Consider the following 13757-nt stretch of genomic DNA (forward strand, 5'->3'; position numbering starts at 1 on the left):
TTCCTCAGCAGTTAGCACAGTGCCAGGCACAATGGTTATCAATAAATATACTAACTGAATCAATGATCATTTTGCCTAAATTGTGCTTTGACCTCTCCATTGTCCTTATTTATATTCTGTTTCATTTGCTAGTGCTTGTATTTAATTATTTCTTCTGTGTGCGTGTCAGTGTTGCATGACCCCAATTGGGTAAGACATTGTCTATTTAATAAATCTTTTTCCATGTCCAGAACAGAACAGTTCATGTGATCAAAGATTTAGACTCAGAACAACTTGTTCTGAAATTAAATTATTTTAAGCTCAAGGGCAGGAGCTCAGAGTTTTCAATTCTTTCACACCTCTGATTCTCTATATAAAAAGATATTCAGTAAATATTAAGTTATATAAAATATGATTTAAAGAAAATATTTACTAAAGATACCAGCGGAATAGCTAAAATGTCTAGTAGTTTTAGAGAGACAATACGCTAAATAGGACTAGGATTTTGGCAGGTTTGGCACTACCCAGATCTGGATTTGAATGCTGGCTCTGCCACTGACTTTATGGTCCTAACCCTCAGTTTCTCCATTTAAAAAAAGGTATTAATAAAATTTATCTATTTGGGATCTTATGAGGGCTAAATAAGATAACATTTTATAAACACCAGGCACATAGTACAGTGGTCTGTAATAGTTGCTTTACTCTTTTCTTTCTGACTTTATTAAAATAAAATAGGAGATTCTTTATATTTGTATATTAAGCTTGCATATTTATTGGTTACTTTCTTCTAAAAAAAGAGAGATTTTTAAATGAATGTAAAAGCCTCTGGCTCGTTATAATCCTGAGTACATAGGAGTACATGCAGTAAACAAATGAATTGTATGTTACAGCTTCCAGAGATAGAGAAATCTGGAGACTGGACCATAGTATCAACAGAATATATCTCTGCATACAGCCTTTTAATTAGCTGGCCACTAAAAAGTTCCAAGTCCAAAATAAGTTGTAGAAAGTACTATTTAAGAAGAATTGGCCACTTTAAACTGAAATGCAGAAGATGTCATTTTATTTTAAAGGAAATGATTGCTCCTATGATATACTTTTCAAAGCACAGTATTCAATTTGAAAAGAAATCTTGTAAAATATGTATTTTTAGTTTTTTAGAAGCAGACTTGAAATCATGTTATTTGGAGTAGAGATTGGAGTTGAAAATAAGTTGCCTTAAAATATGATTCTTGGACTCATTACATCTCCATGAAAATGAGGGAATTATGATTCAAAACAGTCTTACACATAGTAAATGCAAAACATGTAGCCTAATTCTACAGTTCAGATTTCTATGACATCCTCTGTTTCAGAATTAATTAAAAATAGTATCTGGGAGAGTTGATTAAGTTTTGCTGTTTTATTCTCCGCATGATAACAACATCCTGAGAAATTTTATTTATATATATATATTTCTGTCTTTTGTCTTTTTAGGGCCACACCCATGGCATATGGAAGGTCCCAGGCTAGGGGTCTAATTAGAGCTATGGCTGCTGGCCTACACCACAGCCACAGCAACACCAGATCTGAGCTGCACCTGTGACCTACACCGCAGCTCACGGCAATGTCAGATCCTTAACCCACTGAGTGAGGCCAGGGATCGAACCTGCAACCTCATGGTTCCCAGCTGGATTTGCTTCTGCTGTACCACGACGGGAACTCCTGAATTTTTTTTTTGTTTGTTTGTTTTTTAGGGCTGCACTTAGGGCATATGGAGGTTCCCAGGCTAGAGATCGAACTGGAGCTACAGCTGCTGGCCTACACCACAGCTCATGGCAATGCTGGATCCTTAACCCACTGAGTGAGGCCAGGGATCAAACCCTCGACCTCATGGTTCCTAATCAGATTTGTTTCTGCTGTGCCAGGACGGGAACTCCGAAATTTTTTATTTGAAGCTGGGTTAACTTCTTGAAGTAAAATTTGAAAATAAAGGCAAAATTACACACACTGGGATACATATGTATACATTTATAGTTAAGATTTGAGGGAGGCCAAATTTACTCCCCTCAGTCACAGACACGGCTGCACAATCTCATGTCTTTACCGGAGCAGAGCCATCCCACAAGGGTTACTGCTGCTCACAGCAAAAATCTGAATGTCTCAGAGTTCCCTTTGTGGCGCAGCATAAACAAATCCAACTAGGAACCATGAGGTTGTGGGTTCAATCCCTGGCCTCGCTCAGTGGGTTAAGGATCCAGCACTGAAATGAGCTGTGGTGCAGATTGCAGATGAGGCTTGGATCTGGCATTGCTGTGGCTGTGGCTGTGGCCGGCAGATGTAGCTCTGATTAGACCCCTGGCCTGGGAACCTCCATATGCCGCAGGTGAAGCCCTGAAAATACAAAAGACAAAAAAAAAAAAAAAAAAAACCAAAAAAAAAACAAAAAAAAGCAAGAAAAATTGAATGTCTCTCTGCAGGTAGGAAGACCTAGAAATGAAGCCCAGAAGGTGGAGGTAAAGTTTTCATGGTCCTTTGTATTAAAACTTCTATCAGGGACATTACTTCTCCTCTGGAAGGATAAGGACGTGAACAGAGCCTGGAAATATTCTTACCACACTTTTCCCTCTGGGAGAATAGGTTGGAAATTTGCTCTATGAAAAAGAGATGAGGAGCGTGTATTTGTGTGTGTATGTGTGTGATATTGCCTGACGTTACTAATACATTTTTAATTTAATCTTTCTGTCTATATACACATACACACATTTTAAAATGTTTGTTTATATAAATATATCTGTATACACAAACACACACTCCTTATGAGAGAGAGAGAAAGGGGAGAGAGAGAATAAGTAGAAAAGAGAAGAAAATTTTTTAGTTGTTTCAAGTTTCAAAGTGTAAAGCCAGAGTGGTCATAAAAGTCCAGAAATGTCAACTAATTTATTGAACTAGTAAATTGCCATCATTTCCATGTTCTATGTTTTTTGATCCTTTGTTATGATTAACATTATTGTCATATGGAGTTCCCGTCGTGGCTCAGTGGTTAACGAATCCGACTAGGAACCATGAGGTTGTGGGTTTGGTCCCTGGCCTTGCTCAGTGGGTTAAGGATCTGGCATTGCTGTGAGCTGTGGTGTAGGCCGTTGCAGATGCTTGGATCTCACGTTGCTGTGGCTGTGGCATAGGCCGGAAGCAACAGCTCTGATTCGATCCCTAGCCTTGGAACCTCCATATGCCACTAGAGCGGCCCTAGAAAAGGCAAAAAGACAAAAAAAACCCCAACATTATTGTCATAGTATTTCGTGTCACCAAAGTTATGAAGAGCTTAAATATGATCATAACATCAATTTTAAGAATGTAGGGTAAGTGTGGGATTCCCCTAAGAAGTGCATTTTGCCTCTTTGTATAGCTTAAGAGACATTTGCATATAATATTTATTCATTTTTTATTTTCTATGTTTTTTTTTCCAGAAAGGGTTAGGGTGGCATTAGGTTATAAATTCCTATGTTTATATGCTTGATTTTGTTCTCAGAATCTAGAGGGATAAAGTCTTCAGTAAATAAATATCTGGTTCCTTATCTAAATCTCAAAAATTCCGTCCATAATATCCATCATCTAAATTTTAAAAAATAGTCATAACTTTAGTATTATATATAGTTCTTAAATCATATATGAAATAAGACAATCATAGTATTTTTATATAAGGACTTAGAATCAGAATGTGATTGAGTTAATTTTCTTTTGGAATTTTTTCAAAGGAAACAGCTTGCAATAATTTAAGTAATAAAGTAGTTTATGTATGCACTTATTGTTTATTTTGTTATTTTTTTCATTTACAAACTTCTTTTTCAGGTCTGCATTTTCTGGTAAAGGATATAGGATGTAAACATAAATTGAAGATGTCACCATGGATTTTCTAGGTCAAAGTAGCTGTGCTTAAAATTTAATAAGACTGCAGAATAAGGGAGGAAATTTATGTTTATCTGGACAGTTGAAGTATAAAGACTACTATTAAATATCACTAACTCACTTTTAACTTTCACTTTTAACTACTTTAAAAATTCTAGTTGAATTAATTTTCTCTGTTTTATAAATAGGAACATTTTTATAAAATAGGAGTTTTATAAGTATTAAACAGATTTCGTATTACTATTTAAGCTTGTCATTTCAAATTTTAAAGTATTTATTTGTGCTTATTTTTCTATACACATAACTGGTATTTAATGAAAGATTCTACTAAGTAGTGTATAGCTTGCTTAAAAATTTGAATATTCCTGTTATATTATTTGTTTATTTTTATTAGTAATAACTACTGCTCTTACATGGATTGAATTTCACTGAGGTAGTACTAGATTTACCTTTATTAAACCTTAGAAGGGGAGTTGCCATCGTGGCTCAGCAGTAACAAACCCAACTAGTATCCATGAAGATGCGGGTTTGATCCCTGGCCTCGCTCAGAGGCTCAAGGATCTGGCGTTGTGGCGAGTTGTGATGCCTCACATGCCTCAGCTCCCACATAGCTGTGGTGTGCTCTAGGCTGACAGCTGGAGCTCTGATTAGACCTCTAGCCTGGGAACTTCCATAGGCTGCAGGTGTGTCCCTAAAAAGAAGACCAAAAAAAAAAAAAAAAACCTTAGAAGAAATAAATGGCTTTTCTAAAAACAGCTTTTTGATCTATTTGAATTCTAGCTAAGTAAATAGGTGATCACATAGTACCCTTATCATTGTGTTGGGTAGGGAGGGGAGAGGAAAAAGTGGATTGGTTTGTATTCTTGTTCGCTTCTCTTTTTCATTGTACCAGGTTATTGCTTGATGTCCACTGCAATCAGCAAAAGGGCTCACCACTGTGTTCCCAAGCTTGCACCAATCAGCCCTGCCGTTTCTACTCCAAGGACAGAGGAGGAGGCCTCTCCTGTCTCCATGACAACCATGTGTCCTCGGGGAAGCAGGCTCTTCGCTAAAGGCCTTCTGAGAGCTGGGGGAGGGGTTGTTTCTGAGGAAAAATCTCACCTCATTTCCTTCTTTCCAGCGCAATTTTCTTACTTGTGTCTTTCTTTTATTATGTCTCTCCATAATGCTGTAACCGAAAGCCATACCCCCAAAACCTTATTTCGTAAACAAAGAGCCACACGACAAGGATTTTTCTAACATCTGGCACATAGTTTCACATCCTTCTCCCTCATTTTATGTTAACTTTGACTTTGTTTCTAGTTCTCCAAGTCCCTGAAATTATTTAAATATTAATGATCATTAGAAAGCCAAACACTGTCTCAGCCTGGGAATAACATTACTATCTATACATTTTAAATATTTGAAAAGAAAAAGATGTTTCTTTGCTTTTTGCTTAAACAGACTTACTACTGTAATTGAAAACTGTAGCTCCCACAGAAAAGATGTGTGCCATATACATTATGTAAATCTAAATTTACCAGATTAATTTATTAGGAGATGAGCACTTGATTTACATTTGCCACAAATTCTCAGCAGTATTTAACACATATACTTAGCCCTTTAAATAAGCTCTGTTCCCAGAAAAAAGGTTTACTGATTTTTTTTTTTTTTTTTTTTGCCCCGTGGCTCTACTTGGTAATGTATTGGACTGGTACAATAACCTTTCCTTCATTCACTACATTTTCTCTCAAAACAGCCTCTTTCAGGAGGGGAGGGGGCAGGGCACAACGCTTAAAGAACGATGTAGCCATTGAGGATAAGATAAAGACTGGTTAGAACTAGTTAGAACCAAGGTGGAGAAGATTCTACTTCCAGTAGACTCTGAGCCTCATTAAAAGCTCACTGCAGTAAATTAGCATACTAACTGAAGCACCCACAGGGGCTAGGGCAGTTCTGAAACCTATGGTTTAAAAAAGGGGGAGGGGGCGGTGGCCCAGTTCCTAGAAATCTCGCCACTTCTCCAAAATAGTTGCAATGTTCCTCCCACTTATTAACCTATGAAATTACCCAGCCAGTAAATACTAACCACCCCCCAACAAGCCAGAAACCCTCACCTTTTGAGATGGACAGCACTCAGCCCATGTAACGTGTATCCCGGCTTTCACTTTACTGCGGTCCGCTCTTGAATTCTTTCCTGTACAAAGTCAGGGGCCCTCATTTGGCAGCCAGTCCCAGGAACTTATCTGAGACTTGGGACGTGAACATCCTCTGGTGCCTCATTTTCCTGCAACATTTTTACGTTAATCTGCTTGTATTTACCTATCTCCTGGCCTCTGACTGAACTTCCTTCAGCATGCAGACATTAAACAACCTGGGGTTAGTTAAGTCCTGAGAGAGCTGTGCAGTTTCAGTTTGAGAGGTTTGAGAGGAGATTGAGGCTTCAGTCCCATCTGAGGTGTGCAAGTTTCACAGTCTTGCGACTTTAACTAGCATCCCCAAGCAAATGAATTACTCTCTCGTGTCAAGAGTTTCTTGGGTCCTGGAGCCTCCTTTAGCCTGCCATGCCTCAGGGGGAAGCGAACTTAAATAAACGGGAAGAGGTTTCCCAGAATTCCCTTTGCGGTCGGCGCCTGCTCAGCGACCTCTGATAGCCACAGGGGCCCGCTGCCGTGTTTGCTTTCTGAGGGTGACGAGCGGCGCCACTCGGTGTGCTGAATTGTGCCTGTAGTTGCTTGTTTTGTGCGCGCCAGGCAGCTGGCCCCCCGACTCTTCTAGCTCCTGCCACATGTCCTTCTTCACCTTCTTTGGGGTCTGGACCAGACCGGGGTGTGGTTTCATATTGCTGCAGAAGCCGGCTTCTCCGGCAGGCCACCCACCCTCTGGATCTTCTCTTCTGGCTTCTCTGACTCCTGGGCCAGGTACGTGGATGAGTGAAACATGACCAAGTTTAAGTGTGACAAATCCACATGCGAGATCGTAACTTACACATCTCAGTAACTAATCGAATAAGCAATAAGTAGAATAAGTCACAGAGATGAATAAACATTAAATATGTACCTCACTGTACTGCACAATTGTGAAATAGACATTGTTTTTATTTTTATTTATTTTTTTTGTCTTTTTGCCTTTTCTAGGGCTGCTTCCCGGGGCATATGGAGGTTCCCAGGCTAGGGGTCTAATCAGAGCTGTAGCCGCCAGCCTACGCCAGAGCCACAGCAACGCGGGATCCGAGCCGCCGGCTGCAACCTGACACCACAGCTCACCGCAACGCTGGATCCTTAACCAACTGAGCGAGGCCAGGGATTGAACCTGCCTCCTCATGGTTCCTAGTCGGATTTGTTAACCACTGCGCCAGGACAGGAACTCCGACATTGTTTCTAAATGCCTGAAGAATGTTTACTAAGAAATGACTATGTGCCATCTCTTTTTTTCTTTTTGTCTTTTGAGGGCCGTACCCCGGCATATGCAGATTCCCAGGCTAGGGGTCCAATCGGAGCTGTAGCCGTCGGCCTACACCACAGCCACGTGGGATCCAAGCTGAGTCTGCCACCTACACTACAGCTCAAGGCAATGCCAGATCCTTAACCAACTGAGCAAGGCCAGGGATTGAACCTGCCTTCCTCATGGTTCCTAGTCGGAATCGTTAACCACTGAGCCACTAAGGGAACTCCTATTTTTAAAGTTTTATTCTAATGTAAGAACTCTTAACAAAATCTACCTCATAACACACTTTTAAGTGTACATTCTTGTGTTAACAAGAATGCTATATTGTTAATAAGGTGCTATATTGTACAGAAGATCTCTAGAGTGTATTCCTCATGCTTAACTGAAACTGTATGCCTGTTGAAGTTCTTCATTTCCCACTCCTCCAGTCCCTGGCAATCACCCTTCAGATCTTGGAATCTATGAATTTGACTAAATAGTTCACATAAGTGGCATTAGACAGTATTTGTTTTTCTGTGACTGGTTTACTTTATGCAGCATAATGTTCTCAAGGTTATCCATGTTGTCTCACTTTGCAGAACTTCTTTCCTGAACAGTATTCTATTGTATGTACACACCACATTTTCTTTATCCATTCATCTGTCAATGCACATTTAGGTTGTTGCCACTTCTTGACTATTCTGAATAATGTGGCAGTAAAAAATGGGAGTGCTGATGTCTCTTTGAGATGGTAACTTCAATTTTTGGATAAATAATCAGAAGTGGGGTTAATGGCTCATACAGTAGTTCTATTTTTAATTTTTTGAGGAACCTTCATACTGTTTTTCATAATAGCTGCACTGTTTTGCATTCCCACCAGCATTATGCAAGAGTTCAATTTCTCCACATGCTTGCCAATATTTCTTATCTTCTTGGATGTGTAGATTAATGCTTTTCATGAAATTTAGGAAGTTTTCAGACATTATTTCTTCAAATATTTCTTCAAATATTTTCTCTTTCTTCTCGACTTTTGGTACTACAATTACATATATGTAGGTGTGCTTAATGGTATCTCACATTTCTCTGAGGCTGTTTATTCTTCATTTTTTCCTTTCTGTTTTTCAAGTTTTGTAATCTCTATCTATCCTTCCTCAGCTTTGTTGACATTTTCGTTCTGCCTACTCAGATTCACTATTGAACCCTTGTGATGAAATTTTCACTGTATGTATTGTGTTTTTGAGCTCCAGGTTGTTGTCATTATTTGCTTGCTTGCTTTTTTTTTTTTTTTTGTCTTTTTGCCATTTCTTGGGCCGCTCCCGCGGCATATGGAGGTTCCCCCAGGCTAGGGGTCTAATCGGAGCTGCAGCCGCTGGCCTACGCCAGAGCCACAGCAACTCGGGATCCGAGCCACTTCTGCAGCCTACACCACAGCTCATGGCAACGCCGGATCCTTAACCCACTGAGCGGGGCCAGGGATGGAACCTGCAACCTCATGGTTCCTAGTCGGATTCGTTAACCAATAAAGCCACGACGGGAACTCCTATTTGCTTGCTTTTTAAAAAATTTCTAATTTTTATTTGTTTAGTGATTTGGCTGAACAAATTTTGTAAAGTCTAATTCCTCTAGAGTGTGCAGCCTCTAATTTCCTGCTCAGATTGTTTTCCCTTATTTTTCTTTCTTTGCCTGGATACTTGGTGTTACCCTTGGATCAGCATTAGCTACTTAATTGGTCAGAGGTTTTGCTTGAGCTCCTTTAGCCAGTTCAGTTTTTACTTTTTGCTGTTGGATTTGTGTGTGGCTTGGAGGCTGTTCTCCCATGCCAGGGACTTTGGGTTTTTGGCCCTATGTTCAGTCAGGAACTGGTAGCTTGGAGTTTTCCTCTCTGATTGCTCTCCGATTGCTCCAGGAGTGTAACCTTGGACATGAACACATTCTTTCAGACTGCCCAGGGGGAGTCTGAATTTATTTTTAATCCTGGCCTCTTAGGAGTCTCCTCTGGGTCAGAAAGGTTTTTGTTCTATCATTGTTTGATTGGAAGTTGGGTTTAAGCTCTTTATTCAAGTGAGTCTTCCGTCCTACTTTGATGAGTTTGTATGCAGTTCAGGGAGTGCTTTCATGTCTGCCCCATGTGTTGTTCTGATTTCTCCTGAGTGGGTGAAGCCTAGTGCATATATACAACCTTACTGATCCACAGAATTGGCTATGACCTCAACAGGGCTCTTTTGGGTTTCTCACTCCTTGTTTCACTTTAATGTGAACTAATGGTTGCTCTGCTCATGTCATGGAACCAGCAGCCTCCTCTTAACTGATGTCCACCAAAATCACTCTTGTTTTGGATAACCCTCTTAGACATGGAATTCTGTACTTGTTGTTCCAAATAAAGTCAGTCTTCTCGGGAATTATTCTAGAGATTTTTCTCCTTTTGGCCTGCCTTCTCTGGGCAGAACCCCACCCCCACCCCCCACTCTGCAGAGGCAGGGTCCTATTTCCTCCTCAGTGACATCTTTAGGATGGTGAGTGGCAGCCATTCCTGGAGTGGCAGTTCTGCACTCTGAGTGAGCTGTGATGGGTGTAGTTGGGTCCCCAAGTATTCTTTGTCTGTCATGCCTGGGATAGCACTTATGGCACCTGGGGACTGGGTAGGGAAGAGACTCCTGGTCCTCTCAGGAGAGCCTATCGGGAATAGAATTCCTGCACTCTGTGGCCAAGTGTGGGGATGGGATGAGGATGAGATTGCCTCTAGTACCTAATCCCTGTTTCTCCTGGGATTGGGTACTAGAGGCAGAGGAAGTCCAATGTTCTTAAAGTACCCAGGATAAAACTTTTATAAAATGGAACTGGGGGCAGGGGAAGAGAGTGAATTGTGGTTCAAATGTCACATACCCTCATTGTTCTTCCTGATTTGTAGCAGATTTTCTTGAAAGGATGTTTCTCCATTTGCTAGATGCCCTTGGGACAATTTCCAGAGACCTTAAATAATTTATCTTAATAATTTTGACTACTTAAATTGTTGTTTTGCTGATGACAGTGTTTTCTGAGTTTATTACTCAGCCATTCTAGAAGATGCATCTATTTAAAATTTTTACTATATTGCCAGATTTGATCTTCATGTATGTGAAACATAAAATTGGCCTGTACTTTTTTTTCTTTGTGTTTCTATCCTTGCCTAGGTTTGGTATCAATGTTAATCTAGCTTGTAGGATTAGTTGGCAGTGTTTCCTTTTTTTCTGATCTGAGTTTGTATATGATTCTCTTTTCCTTGAAATTTGCTTGAAATTTGAAACCAAATGTGTCTAGTTCTTCTGTGTGTGTGTAGGGGGGAATTTTAACCATTGATTAAACTTAAAGGTTATATATTTTTCAAAAATATTTATAATTCAAAAATTTTAAAAAGTTGTAAAGATTATTTTACTTTCAGTGTTGGTATGCTGTTTTTCTCAGACTATATTAATTTTCTCTATTTTTCAGAACTTTTGAAGTAAAGCAGTTTATTACATCCTACTCTATTAATCTTAGAAATACCTATTATTTTATCCCTTATATTTATATAATTCATATAATTATAAATAATAAAATATAATTATGTAAAGTTATATAATTTTCATAATTTTATTCCTTATATTGTTTACTTTTTTGATTAGTCTTGCTAGAATCATTCATTTTATTTTTAAGAAACATTTTTCTTTATTCTCTTATATTTCTTATATTTCATAAGGTCTTTCTTTCTTTATTTCTTTCCTTCTTTCTTTCTCTTTTTGTCTTTTTAGGGCTGTACCCACAGCATATGGAGGTTCCCCGGCTACGGGTTGACTTGGAGCTATAGCTGCTGGCCTACACCACAGCTGCAACAACACCATATCTGAGCTGCATCTGCAACCTATACCATAGTTCACGGCAATGCTGGATCCTTAACCCACTGAGCGAGACCAGGGATAGAACCTGTGTCCTAATGAATGCTAGTCAGATTTGTTTCCACTGAGCCCTGAGGGGAACCCCCTGGTTTTCTGTCTTTTATCTATATTTCTATCTGTCAATCATCTATTATCTTCTAGTTTCCTTGGAATTATTTTCTTGTTTTTAAGTTATTCTTCAGCTCACTAAGTTTTAGCATTTTATTTTCTAATAAAAAGTTTTCTGACTATAAATTTACCTACTTCACTCCTTTGGCTTCATGCCACAATTTCTACAGTGTGGTCTGTTTTTTTTTCTGCCTTTTTTTCTAGGGCCTCACCTGTGGCATATGGAGGTTCCCAGGCTAGGGTGTCTAATCAGGACTGTAGCTGCTAGCCTACATACACCACAGCCATAGCAACGTGGGATCCAAGCCGCACCTGTGACCTATACCACAGCTCACAGCAATGCCGGATCCTTTGAGCAAGGCCAGGGATTGAACCCGCAACCTCATGGTTCCTGGTTGGACTTGTTAACCACTTAGCCACAAGGGGAATTTCTACAGTGTGGTAATTTTGTATTATCAAAGTCTATAGCTTTTTTTTTTTTTTTTTTGTCTTTTTGCTATTTCTTTGGGCCGCTCCCGTGGCATATGGAGGTTCCCTGGCTAGGGGTCCAATCGGAGCTGTAGCCACTGGCCTACGCCAGAGCCACAGCAACGCGGGATCCGAGCCACGTCTGCAACCTACACCACAGCTCACGGCAACGCTGGATCGTTAACCCACTGAGCAAGGGCAGGGACCGAACCCACAACCTCATGGTTCCTAGTCGGATTTGTTAACCACTGCGCCACGACAGGAACTCCAAAGTCTATAGCTTTTATTTCTTTTTTATCTTTAAGTCATAAAGAAGTGTATTTTCAGATTTGGTAATTTCTATTGATCTTCAAATTTCTCGATACTTTATAATTTCTAATATGCTAGATTAGAATTTGATGTCAGATAATTATATTTTTCAACTCAAGTTTTCTTTTGGTTTATTTTATAGTTTCTAATTTTCTTCTGCTATTTCCTATCTGTGCATTCATAAGCATGTATTTTTTTATAATCCTTGAATGTGAGCATAATAATAACATATAATATATTATATAACTTATGTAATAATATAATAATTATATTGCTGCTTTGGAATTTTTGCCTGTTTAGTCCAACCCTTGGGTCTCCATTGTTTGCCTTTCCTTTTGAGTGTTGTGAAATATCTTGCAGCTTCTTTATCTTCTATTCTGTTTCTCTGAAGAGTATCAAATGAGCTCAATTCCAGACTCTAGCTTCCCTGTATGGGACAACAACTGAAAACCCTGGATGTTTAAGACTTAGCATGGCAATTTAAAATCTATTGCACATGGGCAAACTTAAGCTATCAGTTAGATTTATATGGGGCTTCCCTTCACTTTCTGGCTGCTGGGGTTGTTTCAAACTCTGTGCTCTGATTTCTCAACTTGTAAGCCTATAAATTTCTTTCTTCTTCTTTTTTTTTTTTCTTTTTTTGTCTGCCCTGAGGAATATGGAGTTCCTGGGCCAAGGATCAGATCTGAGCTGTAGTTGTGACCTAAGCCACAGCTGTGGTGATGCTAGATCCTTAACCCACTCCACAGAATGTGGAATCGAACGTGTGTCTCAGTGCTTCCAAGACACCACTGATCCTGTTGAGCCATAGGGGGAACTAAAGACTGTAAATTTCTATCTGATTTTCAGCTTAGTGCTGACTGAATCCTGACCTCAGACAAAGACTTTAATAAACAGGCAACTCATCCAGTGCCATTTCCTTTTTCTAGTTTTCTGGCTTTTGGATGTGATTCCATATACCAAAAGATAATTGAATTTTGTTCAAAGTCTACAGTTTTTATTTATCAGAACATTTATCTAATATTATCTACCTCACCATTTCCAGGAGCATAAACTGTAAGTTCATTTTTAAGCCTTCAAATATATTCCCAAAAGTTAGATTCTTAATTTGGTTGTATCCAAAACAGAAAACATGGTGTGACACCAGTTCTTTGAAGTTTTTGACACTTCCTTTTTGACCTTTGGCTTAATGCATTTTAGTAAATTCAACATGTGCACTTGAATAAAAACAACAGACCATGAGATCTTTGGCAAATGTTGCTGAGTTCTTTATGTGTCTAACAGGTAAAGCTGTCCACTGGAATTATCAATTATTCAGGAAGTATGTTAAAATATTTCAATGTGCCTGTTCGATTCGCCTGTTTGTTCTTGTGATTTAATAAATTTTTGCTGTATATATTTTAAAGATAAGTTTAATAAGTGCATCTATTTGAAAATTATTATCTTAAAGTTTTAAACCTTTTTTTGTCTCTAATAATATAAATGAGCCTGATAATTTTCCAATCCTGTTACTTTTAACCTTTCTGTATTTTTGTGTTTAGGTTCATTTATTTTTATTTCATTTTTTTAAATTGTCTTTTGTCTTTTTGAGGGCCACACCCATAGCATGTGGAGGTTTCCAGGCTAGGGGTCAAATCAGAGCTGTAGCTGCTGGCCTACACCACAGCCACAGCAACGCCAGATCCGAGC

At 39.1% G+C, this 13757-nt stretch overlaps 1 protein-coding gene across 1 annotated transcript in view; it reads right to left on the bottom strand.

The window, feature by feature from the left end:
- Positions 1-6406, bottom strand: part of SLC38A11 (solute carrier family 38 member 11) — a 147889-nt gene extending 141483 nt beyond the window's left edge. The window contains exon 1 of the mRNA XM_047772764.1: positions 5964-6406. The gene's annotated coding sequence lies outside the window, so the exon portion shown is untranslated. The remainder of the gene's footprint in view (positions 1-5963) is intronic.
- Positions 6407-13757: the final 7351 nt, after the last annotated feature.

The sequence above is a fragment of the Phacochoerus africanus genome, chromosome 3 (genome assembly GCF_016906955.1).
Source record: "Phacochoerus africanus isolate WHEZ1 chromosome 3, ROS_Pafr_v1, whole genome shotgun sequence".
In the NCBI taxonomy this organism is placed as follows: domain Eukaryota; kingdom Metazoa; phylum Chordata; class Mammalia; order Artiodactyla; family Suidae; genus Phacochoerus; species Phacochoerus africanus.